Raw genomic sequence first — 18,092 nt, 5'->3', positions numbered from 1 at the left:
AAGATTTCCACATGTTAAAGAAGACTTATAGGATCCTGGTGGTCGGGTTATGTCAATCTAAGGTTGCTTTTTGCCTCTAGCAAATCATTAACATTAAGACAATTGTGAGGTTCTTTAAGGAATGTCATACTTTGACTGTCTCAAGTATTCGTCAATGGGCTGCTAGTTATAAGGAAATTTAATTTTATCTACATTTCTTTTGTCTTTGTTCTCCTCATCAAAGGGAGGCCAGTTATGGGAGGTTACCAGGAAAAGTACAATAAATAAGGGTCAGGTTGTTATGCAGGTTCAAGTCCTTGCCTTCTTTATTGGTAAGAGTTTCTAGAGATTTATCATTCTTCTCTTTCCTGGTACAGAGATGGAAATACCCTTACAAATAGAGATTTCCCCTATAAATGTAAATGTTTCTTACAAAATGGTAACTTCTTTTCAGTTTTTAGAGTTTCTCCTGTGTCTGCAGTTTTTCAAAAATCACCAGCTCAAGGTAATCCTTATGCCAAAGAGACATCTTCTGGAGTGCCAAACTCTGCCTCCCTTCAGTATAATGGTAAAGGGCATTGGGGTTTAGGGCATGGTAAGTAAGAACTGAGGAGATAGGGTTTGGTGAATCCAGCTCCTGAGTGAATCCTAGAGAAATGGCTAGGTCTGAGACGATTGGCTGCTAGACCCAAAGCACAGGTGTTTCCAGAAAGGAGGCCCCTGTCATCCATGGTGGTGGTCTTTTAAGTGACCCATATATAAGTTACCATGTAGGTTTCAAAAAAGGAGGTATCACTGAAGGTCCAATGATCAGAAGCTTTTTCCGAGTTCTCCCATATCCAGACAAATTTCCTCAATTATTTTATGACCCTAGGGAAAGAAAGAGAGTGACAACAATTGAGACTGGGTTTCCTGGCATTCAGATTGGATTTCCCGGCAAGTGAAGGCATCAACATTGGTTATATACTTGGGACTCTGAATCAAGCCCTGTTGTCAAGAAAATTGCAAAAAAAGAAAAGCCAGAATCTTGAACCACACATTAATCTGCCTGGATTTAAGCCTTTTGAGTATTTTATGTGTGCACACATAATTAATGAAGTCTCACTGAATTTTTTAAGTACTTTGTAATGATAACCATAGGAATTATAAAGAAGAGTTTCAAGAACTGGCCCAGCAAAGAGCTGAGCAAGAGAAAGTTGGTTCAGTCTGTAAAATGAAAAGGCAATGTAAGCATAAACATCTTACTGAAGCATCATTCACAGGCCCTTTAAGAGAAGGAAAGACTTTGTGCTTCTCCTCACACCAGGATTCCTCTTAATGAATGCCATACTTTAGTTCAAAATTTATCTTTTACTCAGTGAAATGGCAGTTCCTGAAGAGTTAATATTTTGAAAGCAAAACACCTGAGATTAGAGAGTTTCTTAGAGAAATTATTTGCAAAAATAAGTCCCATTGTAAAATGTAAGGATTAATGTATTAATCAGAGCTTTGTGAACTCTCACATTAAGCAGCTTTGTTATGCTAATTAACTTGTAAATGAAGAATGGAGTCATTCTCCTATTATTGAAAATCATTCTTAAAGGCCTGATTTAGAACAATAAAGATGTCCTTTATGCTTGTAAATTTTGCTAAGTTTTAGATCAGGAGTCTATTTTAGTGAAAAAGTCACCTTATTTTTTCAAGTTGCTACATATCCATTAAGCTTTATATTTAGTTTTATTCAGCCCATGAAATTAACAAAAGAAATATCTGTTCAGGAAGGAAATAATACAAGACAACCTTGGGAATTTATTTCCTCACAATCTCCCATTAAAAGGCCAATAGTGCATAAAAAGTCAAATGATGCATCTACACCAGAGGTCAACAGACTGACTTGAGGGTTACAGAGTCAAAAACATTGTTTGGTTTTGGTTCCCTCTGTAATTCTTTGTTTTGCTTTTTTAAAAATTTAAATTGTAAATATTTCAAAATTGAGAGATTACATACAAAATCCTATGTGGATTTTCGTGCAAAATTAGAAGATGTGACTAGGGCGGCATTCAGCTTTGGCAACAATCACTTGGAGCTGACCAGCAGCTATTACTACTAAATTGGCATTCTTGCAAGTTCCTGCCTCAAAATACTCTCACTAATCTTACTGGCTAGACAGCTAGGATTGACCAAACAAGTTGTGAGAAAAAATAAAATCATTCTATTGCAGTTACTTAGAAAGCAAGCATTAAAAATACCACCCACTTACCCATATTTCTCCTGTTGTAGTGAAATCAGTATGTTGGTCATGGAGCTTGTGAGAAACACAATATCAAGCAATTACTTGCTTTTTGTCTGTTGAGAATTCTTCAGTCATTAATTGGTTAAGACGAGGAAGCAAGAATACAGATGTGGTAATATTTTTCAACACTATGGTGCTTAAATCAGTTTATTGCTTTCTGAAATTCCTTTAAGATAAAACATTAACATGGAATATATTAGCACTTGACAATTAGTAATATAAATCAAACACCTAACAGATCATCTTTACTATCCTTGATTAATCAATTGCACAATAGAGTAGCTTACAGTGCTGCCTGGAGTTTAGGTAACTTGGTCTTGATCTCATTAAAGAAATTGACTCACACATGCCATCCAAGGGAAAAATCTCCACCTTTGCATCAAAAGATTGACTCAAAGATTTAGACATTTTGGTTAGTACAACCAATCTAATTTTTAATAATTTTTCAGTCCAATTATTCACAATCAGTAATATAACTATATGATTAGAGTCCTGGTTAATTTGTCCTAGTTAATTTGTGTCTTTAAGAAATTCATTTGGTAATACATTATATGTTAATAAAAATTTTAAAAAAAGAAATTCATTTGGTAAGAAATAAGAGCAATCTTTTTTTTATGAAATCACTTTTCAAAAATATCAATGATGAGCCAACTACATTTTTTAAAAAATATTTTATTTATTTACTTGACAGAGAGAGACACAGCAAGAGAGGGAACACAAGCAGGGGGAGCGGGGAGGGAGAAGCAGGCTTCCCGCTGAGCAGAGAGCCCGATGTGGGGCTCGATCCAAGGACCCTGGGATCATGACCTGAGTGAAGGCAGACGCTTAATGACTGAGCCACCCAGGCACCCAGCCAACTACATTTTAATACTCTGTAACTCAAGACTGAAATCCAATGAAAGTTTTCTCATTTCTGACTTTGTGAAAATTAATGTACACTGCTTAGTTAGTTAACATTTGTAGTTGATAGTATAAAGAACTAGAAATTGAAGTTATTAATTAATGTACAATGTGATGAAGCTAAGTATGACATGACTTAGTATGACTAAATATGACAACATTAAAATAATAGATTTCAGCAAAGATCTTTGGAATAATACACACACACACACACACACATACACACACACACACACACACACACATATATCACTCTGGGGACTGAAAAATGGTCTTTGGCCCAGTCAAGGTATAAAGTTGGAACTGAAGACTCTGTGTGATGCCTGGACCTTCAAAGATCTCCCAACTCTATAGCAGGGTATAAAAAGAACCATGGCCCTTGGCAGAAGCAATCTCAACATCTCTCTAGAGGTATTTATCTTAACCTTTAAAAGAATTCCACATATAAAACCTTCTAAACACAAGTTCACAAAACAAATTCAGAAAACATGACAAAATAAGCTACCATGAATAAGAAAAAACAGAAAAAAATATCAAAATATTATCTTTCCATAATTAAGCTCTCAGAAATAGTAATAGAAATTTCAGATGTAAACTCTTAAAAACTGTTAAGAATGAATGAAGAATGAAATAAAGAATAATCATGATAAAAGAGTAGGAAATAATGGAAGAATATAAAATCTATTTAAAAATAATAAATTGAAATTCTAAAAGTAAATTATATATAATCATTGAGACAAAAAATATGCAAATAGGCTAAATACGTTGAACATTGAATTAACAAACTGGAATAGAACCTTGAAGGTCCACTACATGTCTGTACCAAAATGGAGAACAATGGCTTATTTGAGCCACATTCTGATAGAGTAGAAAAAATTTATTAAATGTGTATTGCCTGCATCTCTATCTTTTATAAAGTTTTTAATAAAATATTTCTTATAAATTTTATTTAAGTCCCTTTCTTACTAGGTCTTAGAGAAGAGTATCCAAAGATAGGTCACATACATATAAAATTGATATACATCATAAAATGCTCAGAGTTTCTTTGCCCATTCACTATCTAAAACATTGTTATTGTGCTACAGTTATCCTATCCCCAAATTTCAGTTTTCTGGCAATAGGTGTATTCGTCCAAATCACACACATTCCATTGCCTAACCAATTTCCAGCCATGCCCCATGTATTCCTCAACCCCAGTGCTAGAGCTCAATCTAGTATTTCTTGTAACCAAAAGTAACTGGTAAAGTAAATCTATTTGTATTCTCAATGATTAAACATTTAGAGTAGCTTTATAACTTGAACACATTTTTAAAATGTTGTTGGAATTTAAAGTTTAGAGCTCACCTGGCATTTATCTATAGGATCTTAATTCTGTATAAGGCACTTCTTTTTTTGTTAACTTAGGGTCCCTGCAAATATTATTAATTCTGGCTTTATATACACTAACCAAGAAAACACCAACAGTCATTAAAGTGAATGCCGTTCTTCAGTCATCACAGAAATGATTTCTTGTCTTTTCTCCATTGTAAAAACTCTCCAAGGAATGTCTATATTTGTGAGTTTAATCAGAAAGTGGTCAGGAACAAAGACTCTGGGGACAGAATATTTTGGTTAGAATCCTCACTTTGCAAGTAAAAAGTTGTATGACCTTGGGCAAATCACTTTACCCCATCTTGGCTCAGTTTCTTCATTCAAAAGATAGTATCTGACTTATTGTTGTCAGGATAAAATTAATTTATATGCATAAAGCATGTAGGTCTGTTCAGACAAACAGTAAATACTGCATAAATATTATGATTAATATTGAATTTTCACCCATTAAATTCATACTAATCTTGTATTAATTTTCATAACCGTCATAACTGTACCTACAACATGCATTCTTCATGTATCAAGTGACTATAGACTAGGTAATAATTCTTCTATCCATTCATCCATTTATCCATATATTTATACCTTTAGTAACCAAATAAATCACCCTTTCCAGTCTCCTTTCTAAGTTAAAATAAGCATACAATTTAGTGGAAGAGTAAAGTCATGAAAATGAACAATTAGAACAGATTTTCAATTAAGACTATGGTAAGAGTACTTAAATTTGCCTGAGGGATTTAAGAAATGTTTTACAGAATAAATAACTTTTGAATTGAAACATGAAGTAAAATATATCAAGCTGCTAAGAGAATGTGAGGGGCCATATGTGAAAAGCAGAAAGAAAACTGGAAAATCAGCCCTCCCTTAAACAGTAAACAGAAGATATCCTAGAGAAATTTAAAGCCTGTGGAGCACTGAAGGTGCTAGTCCAACTCCTGCTTAGATTAATTCAAATTCCCACATTAATGTCTAGTAGAAGGAAGAAACATTTCCAGGCACAGCAATCGTTTACCTGAGTCATTACCGACCTACTTAAGCTGTCTATCTTTCAACAAGTATCTAGGAGGCATATACGAAGGAAGAAAAAAAAAATCAACACACTGCCAAGCCACCAACCAACAGAATCAAGACTTAAATATGATGCAGATGTAGGAACCGCCTGACAAGAAACTTTAAATAACTGTGATTAATATGTTAAAGAGCCTAATGGAAAAGGTAGACAGTAGGTAAGGTCAGATGGGTAACTTCAACAAGGAGATGAAAACTATCAGAAAGAATCAACAGATGTGCTAAACACACACACACACACACACACAAATATAACAGAAAAGAAGAATGCTTCCAACAGGCTCATCTATAGACTTAAGAGAGCCAAATAAGGAATCAGTGAATTGATAGACAAATACAAAATTATAATTGGAGACCTCAACACTCCTTTCTCAGCAATTGATAGAAGTAGACATAAAATCAATTAAGGACATAAAAGACATGAACAAAACTACCAACTGACTTTACGTACTTGATATTTATAGAAATCTCTACCCAACAAAGACAGAATACACATTATTTTTTAAATGCACATGGAACACTCTTTAAGATGGACCATATTCTCAGCCATAAAACAAACCTTAACAAACTTAAAACAATAGAAATCACATAAATAATATTCTTGAATGATAACTGAATTAAATAAGAAAACACTAATAAGATGTCTGGAAGTACCCAAATATTTGGAAATAACACAATATATTTCTGAATAACCTATGAGTCAGAGAGAGGTCCTCGGGGAAATTAAAAATATTTTAAGCTGAATGAAAATGAAAATACAGCAGATCAAGTTGTTGGTATGCAGCAAAAACATTGCTTAGAGGGTAGTTTATAGTAATAAATATTTATATCATAAAATATATCTCAAATTAGAATTCTAGGCTTTTACCTTAAGGGCAAATTGAACTTAAAGCAAGTGAAAGGAAGAAAATAATAAAGTTAAAAGCAAAAATCAATGAAATTGAAAACAAGAAAATAGTACGGAAAAATCAATGTAACTAAAAGCTGTGGGATTTTTTTGAAAAATTCAATTAAATGGCTAAGCCTTTACACAGACTGACTATTAGGTAAGAGAGAAGATGCAAATTATTAATAAGAATGAAAGCAGGGAAGTTATTACAACCCAATAAACATTAAAAGGATAATAAATAAATACTACGAACAATTCAGTGCCCATATATTGAACAACTTAGATGAAAGGGACCTGTTCCTTTAAAGACAGAATCTACTAAAACCTATTCAAGAAGAAAATAAGTTGAATCATCCTACTTCAATGAGAGAAATTGAATTACCACTTTAAATTATTCCAATAAGAAAATTCCAAAGCCAGATGATCTTACTAATGAATTATAGCATTAATAGAAGAAACATCAATTCTTCAAATTGTGTTAACATTTAGGGAAAGTATGTGAAGGGTATTCAGGAACTATCTTACTATTTTGGCTACTTTAATTTCAAAATTATTTCAAAACAAGAAGTATAAAAAAAGTAAAGGGAGGGAATAAGATAGAATCTTAAAAAGTTTGCATTTTATGAAAAGAAGCATATTGATGATTTGAACTATTGAAATTTCAGAGACTTCTTAAATCTTCTAATTTTGATTTTCTTTAGGATTTTCTTTCCAGGACTATTTTGACTAATCAATACTAATTAAGAGAGTAAGGTATGACCATCGAGATAGAAATATAGATCAATAAACAGAATAGAGTCTAGGAATAGAGCCACACAATTGATTTTTTGAGAAATCTATCACTATAATTCATTGAAGATCCATAATAGTGCTATGGCAACTGGCTATCTAAATGGGGAAAAAAATAAGCCTTGATCCTCACCTCACAACATACACAGGCATTAAATCAAAGTGTGTAATAGACTTCGTGTGAAAACTAAAATAATATTGTTTTAGAAGAAAACATAGAATGTTTTCAAGACCTTTGGATAGGTAAATATTTCTAAAATGGAAATAAAGCAAGTGCTCTAATTTATTATAAAATTAATAAAAATTTCATCAAAGTAAAAAAAAAGTTATGTATTAGAAACTAACATTAAGAGAGTTAAAAGACAAGCCACAGACTGAGAGAAAATATGCTATAAATGTATGTATCAGACTTGTGTCCAGAATATACAAAGAAGAATTCAAGAATAAGACAGAACAATTCATTTAAAATTGGGCAAAATCTTGAAGAATCTCAAATAAGAAGATATCCAAATGACCAATGAATACATCAAAATACTTTTAAGTTATAAGTCATCAGAGGAATGCAAATTAAAGCTGCAATTAGATACAACATAATAATTAGATGGTCTAAAAATAAAAAGATGGAAAACACTAGATGATGGTGGGTATTTGAAACATGGCTCATAATTTGCTGATGGGAGTGTAAAATGAGAGAATTGCTTTGGAAAACATCTGGCAATTTCTATTGAAGTTAAACATACACCTCCTCTAGAACCCAGCAATTCTACTCCTTTCAATCCTGAAATTCCTGAGATGAATAAAAACATATGTCCTAAAACATATGTCCATTACTTCCATAATTTGAAAGCCACCCAACGGCCCAGCAAGGTAATAAATGGTTAAACAAAGTGGTATATTACACAATAGAATATTACATATAAATGGTGAGGACTAGAGCCAGATACATTGTGTTGAGAAATACATGGAAGAGGAAAGTGCAAACTATGCCTTTTATACAATTTGTTCTCAGTTGGACGTTATTACTCTCTAGGTGGCCCTTTCGATGCACATGTGCGCTTGTGTAGTTTCACATTCATTTGAAGGTACTTCTGATATTTAGTACAGAGATGAGTCCAGGAAGCTAGAAATTTGGCAATTCACAGGACAGTACCGCATAACAAAGATTTTTCCTACATTCAGACCAGCTTTGGAAATATCTATGAGATAGTCATTTAGTTTAGTTTTTTTTTTTTTTTTTTTTTAGTCATTTAGTTTAAAAGTTAAAAATTCTCTTTGCCTAAAATCCCATTTCATTTAATGTAAAAAAAATTTTTTTGTAGCTTTAATACACACTGTATTTTCCAGCAAAGCAACTATCATGTAAATCAACAGAAGTTTTACTATGCCAAGAGTTGTTCACTACTTTAGGAAACACAACACTAATAGTAATGTTAATGATTGAGATTCCAGAACAACACATTTGTATCAGTCTGCTTTTGTAGCTGTTGAATTAACAAATATTCTACAAACCAGAGCAAGTACGTTACTATTTCATTATGTCTTCTCTGTGAGGTCAAACATTTTCAAACTGAAATATGTGTTGTTATAAGGTATTTTTATCATATTTGCTTTATATTTTATTTAGAGATTTGTACTGATTTTTAAAAATACATGCAATATATAGGTTATTATCTATGCATTTCATTTTAGGATAGAAATTGGGTGTTAAAATATTTATAATAAAAAGAAGGTGTTAAGTCTGATAGAGTCTAGAATCACTCTTTTAGAAACTTGTGAAAAGAAGAAGAATGTGATGGTAATTAAAAGTATATTTTTAAATTATTTTAATTTAGTGTAAAATTGGGAAGTTGAGAAATCTTAGTTCTATAGACACAGGCAGAAGTGGTAGTGGAAAAAAGGCTAAATGTACAGGACAATATGGGTGGAATTAATTTAAAGAGATTAAATGGGATGGTTAGAAATATAGTTTGTCTTAAAATACCTCATAACAAGATACACCTGATGACTCTTAGGCCAGTTTTCGTCTATATCTGAGAGCCTTAGTATGTATTTCTGAGTAATTTGTTGCTACTTTCTGGTACTATTGTCTCCCCTAATTGACTCTAAGTTCCTAAAGTAAAGGGACCAGGAACTTCACTCATGGACGTTGCCAAGCAGGTAAGTTACATGTGTCAAGTGTTCCAGAGCCTGACACAGACGCTGGGTGCGGAATGTTGATGGGACAGAGAAGGGTCTGGGAGAGACAGAACGCAGAGCCAGCTTTGTTGCTAATAATGCAGCTATCCTCTTCTCTACCTACGTCTTTTATCTCTGACTTCAAAATTTCCAAGAATGGATAAGAGTGGGATCCCAGCCAAACATAACAGATGACTTGACTTTGACCTTTGAAAAAGTCAAGCTGTAAGTCATAGTTGTGATTTGTGGGATAAATTACTTTGGCAATGGAGGGCAAGTACCCCATCGGCCAGATCAGGTTAAAGTTACAGTATTTTATTATACTGTCTTACCTTGGCCTGATTCTTCTGTATACCAAGGCTTTAGAGCTATTCACATTTCGATCCTAACAGTAACCGCAAGAAACTACCCTTATCTCTGCTTTTCAGATGAGGAAACTCAAGCAGGAGGTTATATGACTTGGGTAAGATCAGTCAAGAAATCAGCAGGTTGAAAACAAACATCAGATCTCCTGAGGTCAAAAGTTGTGTTCCAAAAAGACATGTTACCAAATCATGCAGAAATGTAATAATTGAAAGAAAATATCTCTGAATTTATTCTTCCAGATTTTGATCACTCAGGGTAAATGAAATAGCAGACTCTGTAGAAACATATAACTTGAAAAATATTTACTTTATAATATTAAATGACATGTGGAGCCCTCAGAAAGCACCTTCTCAGTTATGTTCAAGTTGTGCTTGGCACAGTTGCTGAAATTAAAAGATATGCATTCTATTTCTAGATTTAACTAACTCATTTGATGTTGCCTTAATCATTTTAATTATTTAGATTTTAAATGCTCAATTCATACCGTGTGTGTGTGTGTGTGTGTGTGTGTGTATAATTATTTTCCTATTTAAAGCCAGTGCATTTTAAACACATTAGAGTGTCTGTTTCATAGGATCCATCCAACCAGGAGTAGTTACAGGTCACTATGATTTTAAGAATAGAGATTAAGAGAAAGGCACATAAGCAGTCTCAGGAAAATAAACAGCAACCCTTTTTGATGAAAAATGTTTAACATTTTATAGAGTCTATTGGATACTCATTCATATTGTAAGATCTTACAGTATCAGATTATGAAAAACATCATCATTGTCATCCTCTGGCACTTTATTGTTCCTTTCCAGATTTATTTTTACAAATAGCACTTGTCATAATCTGACCTTCATATTTTAGAATTGTAAGCTCCACAAGAGAGGAGAGTTACATTTAGTTTTCCTTTTTATGGCCCCTGCACTTACAAAACTGATTTGCATCTAGTATGCATTTAAAAATATTGACTATATGAGGTGAACATAAGAAACTCTGATAGGTTAGTTTAATCAAAACTTTTCTGGGTTCATAGATTTAAGAGAACTCCATGTAAATTACCTATGTGTGTAGCTACATAATGAACACTTACGCTATGCTTAAGTGCTGTGCCTGCTAAATTGGTCAATCTTTTACCCTGTCTTTGCCCTGTGTGGTCTTTGCCCTGTCTTTGAGGAGCTACAATTCTATACATGAGACAAGGAAACAATGGAACCAAAATACAACTGTTAAAATTTGTCGGCTAGATAGTAATAATGAATCCATGTTGTGAAATAAATGGGTATTTTATTGGGGTAAGAGTTAACTTCCATGGAAGAAAAAAAAAGATAGAAGGAAATAAAGTAAGAGCTCTGCCTCATACCCTTTCGGAGCTAACATATTTAGAGCTATATCCCTATTTAGTGTTTCCACATAATTAGCTCATAGACAACTGCATTCGTATTTGGACATAATCTTTCCAATATAGAAAGTGGTATTTAAAGTCATTCCAGCAAGCATTGAATTGATATGGACATACATCCTTTTTAATAAAGAAAGTCTATTATGCCATTTTTTCCCCTGAAATCCCAGATAAGGTTGTAAGTCCTAGAATTCAATTCAAATACTCTTATTCTTAGGGCCATATCCTAGAAAGAAACACAACCTATGATTACTAGGTGTACAATAAATCCTTCCCACATAAATGAATCTAAAAAAGCTAGAGAAAGGAAAAGTTCAGGATTTTCCCCAAATATTATGCAAGAATGTAATTATATTATTATATTTCACTTTTACTGCTAATATGTCTATATTGTTTCAACCCATACAGTAATTATAATTATAAGCATCAATTACACTTGCTATGTTATACCAAAAGACTTAAACTCCGGTCCACTCAGCCAATATTTTCTAAGTAACTACGGATATGTGGCATTACCTCTGCCTTCAAAGAGCTTTCAGTGGAGAAAACACATTGCAATATAGATTGACAAGCAAAAAGCAAAAAGTTAGGGAAACAAAGATGCTCAACCTTTTCTTTTGGAGTCAGGGTATTAGTCAAGATAGACTAGACTTCAGCTACATATAAAACAACCCCTGACTCTCAAGGCTTAACATATAAACATGTATTTCTTACTCATGTAAAGTCCACTGTAAGTGTTTAGGAGGGCTTTATTTCACATGGTCTTTCAGAGAGCCAGTCTGAGTGATGCTGGGCCATCTGGTGTATTGCTGGTCTCCTAAGCAAAAGAGATTGGAGAATCACTCAGAGCCTCTCTACTGCCTCTGCCTGGATGTGCCACACATCATGTAGCTCAGGTTCCACTTACCAGAGATGTCCAAAGACAACTTACTAGAACAGAACGGAAAGCAGAATCAAACTAGTCTTAAGAGAGGTAAGATAAGACAATGACTCCACATTAAAAAAAAAAAAAAGATAGAAAATAGTGCTAAATAATTAAATAAATGCTCTGAAATTTAAAACATGAGGTCTGATAGATGGGACTTCTGTTTATGCTGTTTATGTTCAAGATAGAGTAACAAAAAACAGCTTTACTCTCCTGCTTGAGACAGCCAAAAAAAATGAACATGATAATGACACAACGAATGACAAGATATTGGACATCAGACAACAAAGGACAATGACTCCCAAATTGAGAAACAAATAAAATGAGCCCTATATGAAGCCCAGCTATTGCTTTGAGAAGTTTCCAGGCTGTAGCACAGGGAGGAAGAACTCAGACCCCCTGACTTGAAATAAAGGAACTGAGGCTCTGGAGAGAACAATCCAGATATAACTGAATGACAGAGCACTGAAGAGGAGAGAGAAGCTCAGAGAGAGAATCCTGGAGACGTGCAGAGGATCTCCTCAAGTGTTCAGCTGGGTACTGAAATGCTATGTAAAAGGAAGTGATCTGTAACCAGGGAGAGGGTTCTTTTAAAGGATGAGATATAACAGTTCCCTGTGCTCATACAGGACTGGGAATAGTGTCAGCTCCCACCATCCAGATGGGAAAACCTCAAGATTTGTAGTGAACTGACTACATAGAGAGTCTTGGGTCTTACCTTAGTAATGTAGTACCTTAGTCCTAGATTGAGCTTTGCTCCAGCCCTACTTAGCAAACCTTATAAACAAGAAAAAAAGAAAGCCATTTCTAAGTAATGAGACCATATCTTAGATCCCAGTCTAAGAATGTTTTACAGTGAGATAAACGTATCTTGCATCCAAAAAGGTAAAATTCACACTGTGGGGTATCAAATAAAAAATTAACAGGCATGAAAGGAAGTAGGAAAATAAGGCCCAAAATGTAGAGAAAAATTAATCCAAGTTGACTCAGAACTGATTTGGATGTTAAAATTGGCAGACAAGGACATTGAAACAGTTATTATAAGTGTATTCCACATGTTTAAAAAGTCAAGTAGAGACAGGAAAGATATAAAAAGACCAAAATCAAACTCCTAAAAATGAAAACCAAAATACCTGAGATCAAAAAATACATTTGATGAAATTAACAGCAGCTGACACATTACAGAAGAAAATACTGGTGAACAGAAGAAACTATCCAAAATGAAGAACAGAGAGAAAAGAGAATGTAAAAAAAATAAAAGAGCATTAGGGAAGTATAGGATAGCTTCAAATACCCTAATTTGCCTGTAATTGGAATTCCTGAAAGGATTAGGGGGAACAGAAAATATTTTAGGAAATAATGGCTGAAATTTTTCTAAGTTTGGTGAAAACTGAAAACCCACAGATCCACAAATCTCAATGAACCCTATGCCCTAAATATTTTTCCCCTGAAATATAGAGAAAAAAAGCTAAACCTAGGTACATCATTATCAAATTTCTCAAAACCAATGATACAGAGGAAACCTAAAAAGAGCCTGAGCAAAAAGACATGTTATCTACAAAGAAACAAATATAAGGATGACAGTAGATTTACTGTCAAAAGCAATGCAATCAAGAAAATTGTGGGGGAACATTTTCAAAATATTAAAAGAAAGAAAAGCTTGTGATCCTAAATGTTTTCAAAAAAGAAAGGAATTAATTGCATACAAATAACTGATATTTAAAAAAACCACTCTATTTCTAGCTGTCACATCTGAAGTTGGAAGACAGTAGTACATTATCCTCCAAATTTTGATAGAAAATGTTTCTAACCTTGAATCTGTACCCAAACCATTCATCAATTTGGAGAGTAAAGGAAAGATATTTTTAGCCATGCAGGGTCTCAAAACTTTTACCCTCCATGTTCTCGTTCTTAGGAACTCATTGATGATGTATTGTACTATAATCCAAAAAAGAGAGGGGAATTGGGATGCAGCAAAAGGAGGATTCATTATAGGAGAAAGAAGATTCCAGGATAATGTTAGTAGAATGTCCTAGAATGTGTACAGAAAATCTAGGAAGCTGCAATCTAGGCTCTGATTGAATAAAAAAAGATACTGATAATTATTTTCCAAGTTAAGAAGGAATTTGATTGGAGATTTTGGAGTTAAATTAAGAGAAAACAAAGCAAATAAGTAAGGTGTTTATTAATGCCAGTGAAAACAAAGTTACAGAAGAAATGATTATATGATCATAATATACTACCTTGCTCAATTGTAAACAGGATTTGAAGTCATAATATGAACACTGATTATTAATTTAACAAAATTATCATATAATTACATTGGGAGGACATAATTATGCATGTGCATTGTAAGAATGCAAAATCCTTGAATTTTATATTAATGTAATTAATGATATTTACTGATAATTAGTGATAAGAATAAGTGAGTTTGTTACACATTATTTAGATATTTCAGAAAAGACAGTTCAAATAGTTGAAAATGGCTGCTTCTCTGTCCATGCTGGCTTCCCATGAAGTCATGTGATCCTCCATGCAATTACACAGGACCCTAGACTCTGATTTGATTTAATGCTTTGCTGTTGCAATCTTGAGGTTTTTAATAATTTTATCTTTGAACTTAAGTTTTTAATAATTTTATCTTTGAACTTAAGTCTTGTGAGTAAAGTCCAATGGGACAAAAGAGCACATGTATAAGCAGTAGATATATACAATATGTGTACCCAGTTTTCCTTGCTAGCCCATGTGTACGTAATGCTTGAGATGCCTCATGAGCTCAGACTTCTGGTGGACCCATAGCTTGTAGGAGTTCAGCAAGATTCAAATGATGGAAAGTATGCATGTTACACCTACAACTGAGTTAGTGGTAGTGGAACTTCCCTGAATTAGCCAACACTTATACTGAAAATGATGACATAGAAGGAAAGGGAAAGATGAGCCAGAGGTAGAGAATGTTAGTAGAATGTGTATATATGCAGAAGTGAAATAAAAACACTCAAGTGAGTTCTGTGCAGTATGTCCACCATTCTGGTAAGATATAAATGCATACTCATATACAAGCTATGAAATATGAATTGTATAATTTTGGTGATTCCATATACAAGTTAAATGCTTTTATGCTTACATTTTAATACTGTCATTCCAGAATATAAAGATGATGGCAAGATACATCAAATAATTATTTTTTTTACTTAAAATGACATTAAATAGGGGCACCTGGGTGGCTCAGCCGTTAGGTGTCTGCCTTCGGCTCAGATCATGGTCCCAGGGTCCTGGAATCGAGCCCCGCGTCGGGCTCCCTGCTTGGCGGGGAGCCTGCTTCTCCCTCTCCCACTCCCCCTGCTTGTGTTCCTCCCCTCACTGTGTCTCTCTCTGTCAAATAAATAAATAAAATCTTTAAAAAAATGACATTAAATAATAAAAATAAAACACCACTACATGTTGAGAGACTACATAGGAAAGAATAAATCTTTATATTTTACTATTTTAACTGTATTTTTTTCTTGTTTTTAGAATAAAAGTTCTCATATTTTCATTTTGCACTGGGTGCCACCAATTATGAAACTGGCTGTGTTTTGAGAATCAAGATCTGTGGGGGTATAGGAGGTAGGAAAGGGGGAATTTTATTTTCCACATAATCCCATTAGATTAAAAAAAATTTTTTTTTAAGATTTGTTTATTTATTTTAGAGAGAGAGAGCTCGTGGATATGAGAGGGTAAGGTAGAGAGAGAGGGAGAAGGAGAGGGAAAGAATCTCAAGCAGACTCCCCGCAGAGTAGGGAGCCCAACTTGGGGCTCCATCCTAGATTTTAGGACCCTGAAACTATGATCTGAGCTGAAATCAAGAGTCAGACACTTAATTGACTGAGCCACCCAGGTGCCACCCAATTGGATTTTTTTTTAATGAAAAATATGCATTGCTTTGCTGGAAATAAATATTGAAATGAAAATGCTAACAGTAATAGGTACAATTAGCCAGCTAAAGAGAGGGGAAAGAACTCGCCTGGTAGAGGAACCATGTGTGACAATGAGGTGAGGTGATGGTGAATTCTAAGAACCAAAATCGCCTAGACAGTCCAGAGCATAAAGAACATGACTGATAAGTAGACTGGGGAAGAGTATGAGACAGATGGTGCAGAGTCATAGGATCCATGTTAAGGAGTTTGGGTTTGATTTTTCAAGTGATAGAAGACATTGAAGTTGTTAAACAGGACAGTGAAGAATGATCTATAGGGGACAGTTATATTTTTGAGGCTGGGCCTTCTCTAGAAATTGTAATATATGACGATGATTAGAAAATGAGATGTTTGGGCGCCTGGGTGGTTCAGATGGTTAAGCATTTATTTTCAGCTCAGGTCGTGATCCCAGGGTCTTGGGATCGAGTCCCACATCGGACTCCCTGCTCATTGGGAGCCTGCTTCTCCCTCTGCCTCTCTCTCTCTCTCTCTATCTCTCATGAATAAATAAATAAAATCTTAAAAAAAAGGAAAGAAAATGAGATGTTTAAGTGAATCATCAAACCAAACTTGCAAATTAATGTATCAGATCTATTTTAAAGTAATGTGGGGGAGTTTATCAAAGTGATTAAAATTTACCACAATACTTTCAGCACCAAAATAAAAGAACACTCTAGTGTTTTGTGTGTTTTTTTTTTTTTTTTTTAAGATATATATTTTCAGGGGTGCCTGGGTGGCTCAGTTGGTTAAGCATCTGCCTTCAGCTTGGGTCATGATCTCAGGGTCCTGGGATCGAGCTCCACATTGGACTCCACACTCAGTGGGGAGTCTGCTTGTCCCTCTGCCCTGCCGCCCTGCTTGTGCTCTCTCTCTCTCTCTTTCTCAAATAAATAAATAAAATCTTTTCTTAAAAAAAGATATGTTTTTTTCATGAGTAATTATTTTCACTTTTCCTGCACCGTGTATTATGTTATTCTAGTTACTACTTCATAGAAAAATGGCCAGAAGAAGCCTTCAGATCTTTCTCTCATATCACACCACTACTGTATCTCTAAGTTCACCTACAGAGGAGGGATTTTATTTCAATTTCATAAATGTTTTGAGATTTTCCTAAATAGACTAATTCCAACCTAAATGCAATGGCATCTTTGCTTGAGGTGGGAAAGGCCCAGACAGAGAATTATTCATCTATGCTGAGTAAATCATTCAGAGCCAGGTGACTTACATTTCTAGAGATGATGAATAGCTATATAGGCAAATGCAAGGCTACGTTTCCTTTGGGGCAATGGAGGATGATGAAAATCATCAATGAGCTACTAAAGAACAGAAAAAATGCAGATGTCCTTAATGTTCCTCAGTGATGGACCAAAAATGTATTAAAAATGTTAAAACTATTGTTACAATTTGAAAGCATGAAAATTGTGTAAGCCACAAAGAGAAAATAGATAAGCTAACATAGAATCACACATTTGTGGATTTTCCCTTTTTTAATAACTGACAAAAACTCTTTGATCAAGTGGATTCTATTGACAGACTATTTTTTGTGTCAGATGGAACCTCTTATGTTAAAACTATGAAACAGAAAAAACTGTTCATAAAGATTGCTTTAAATGTCAGTGTTTTATAAATTTGGGGATTTGAAACATTCAAAAATGTGTGACATAAAAGATACAATGCAGTATGTGCTCTAATATATGGTAATTTATTGCCATTTTTACCATTTATTGAACATTCTTGTAGCAAACATTACTCCCTATTCAGAAGTTATGCCACTGGTTCTAAGCTAATTTCTCTAATAAAGATTATTGTGTAGAATATGAATTTCTCTTAAAACAGCACGTGTAACCTGTTTTACCTGGTAGTTTCCCCTGTTAATTCAGTCATAGTTCTTGATAACCACACACATTTGGTTCTATACTAATGGACTGCTTGAAAAGAAGATGGAAGAAAAGAAATGTTTTTATGCTTAGAAGAAGAAGAAGAAGAAGAAGAAGAAGAAGAAGAAGAAGAAGAAG

Source organism: Phoca vitulina, unplaced genomic scaffold (genome assembly GCF_004348235.1).
Source record: "Phoca vitulina isolate PV1807 unplaced genomic scaffold, GSC_HSeal_1.0 scaffold24, whole genome shotgun sequence".
Taxonomy (NCBI): domain Eukaryota; kingdom Metazoa; phylum Chordata; class Mammalia; order Carnivora; family Phocidae; genus Phoca; species Phoca vitulina.
Note: the sequence above shows the minus strand (reverse complement) of the source record.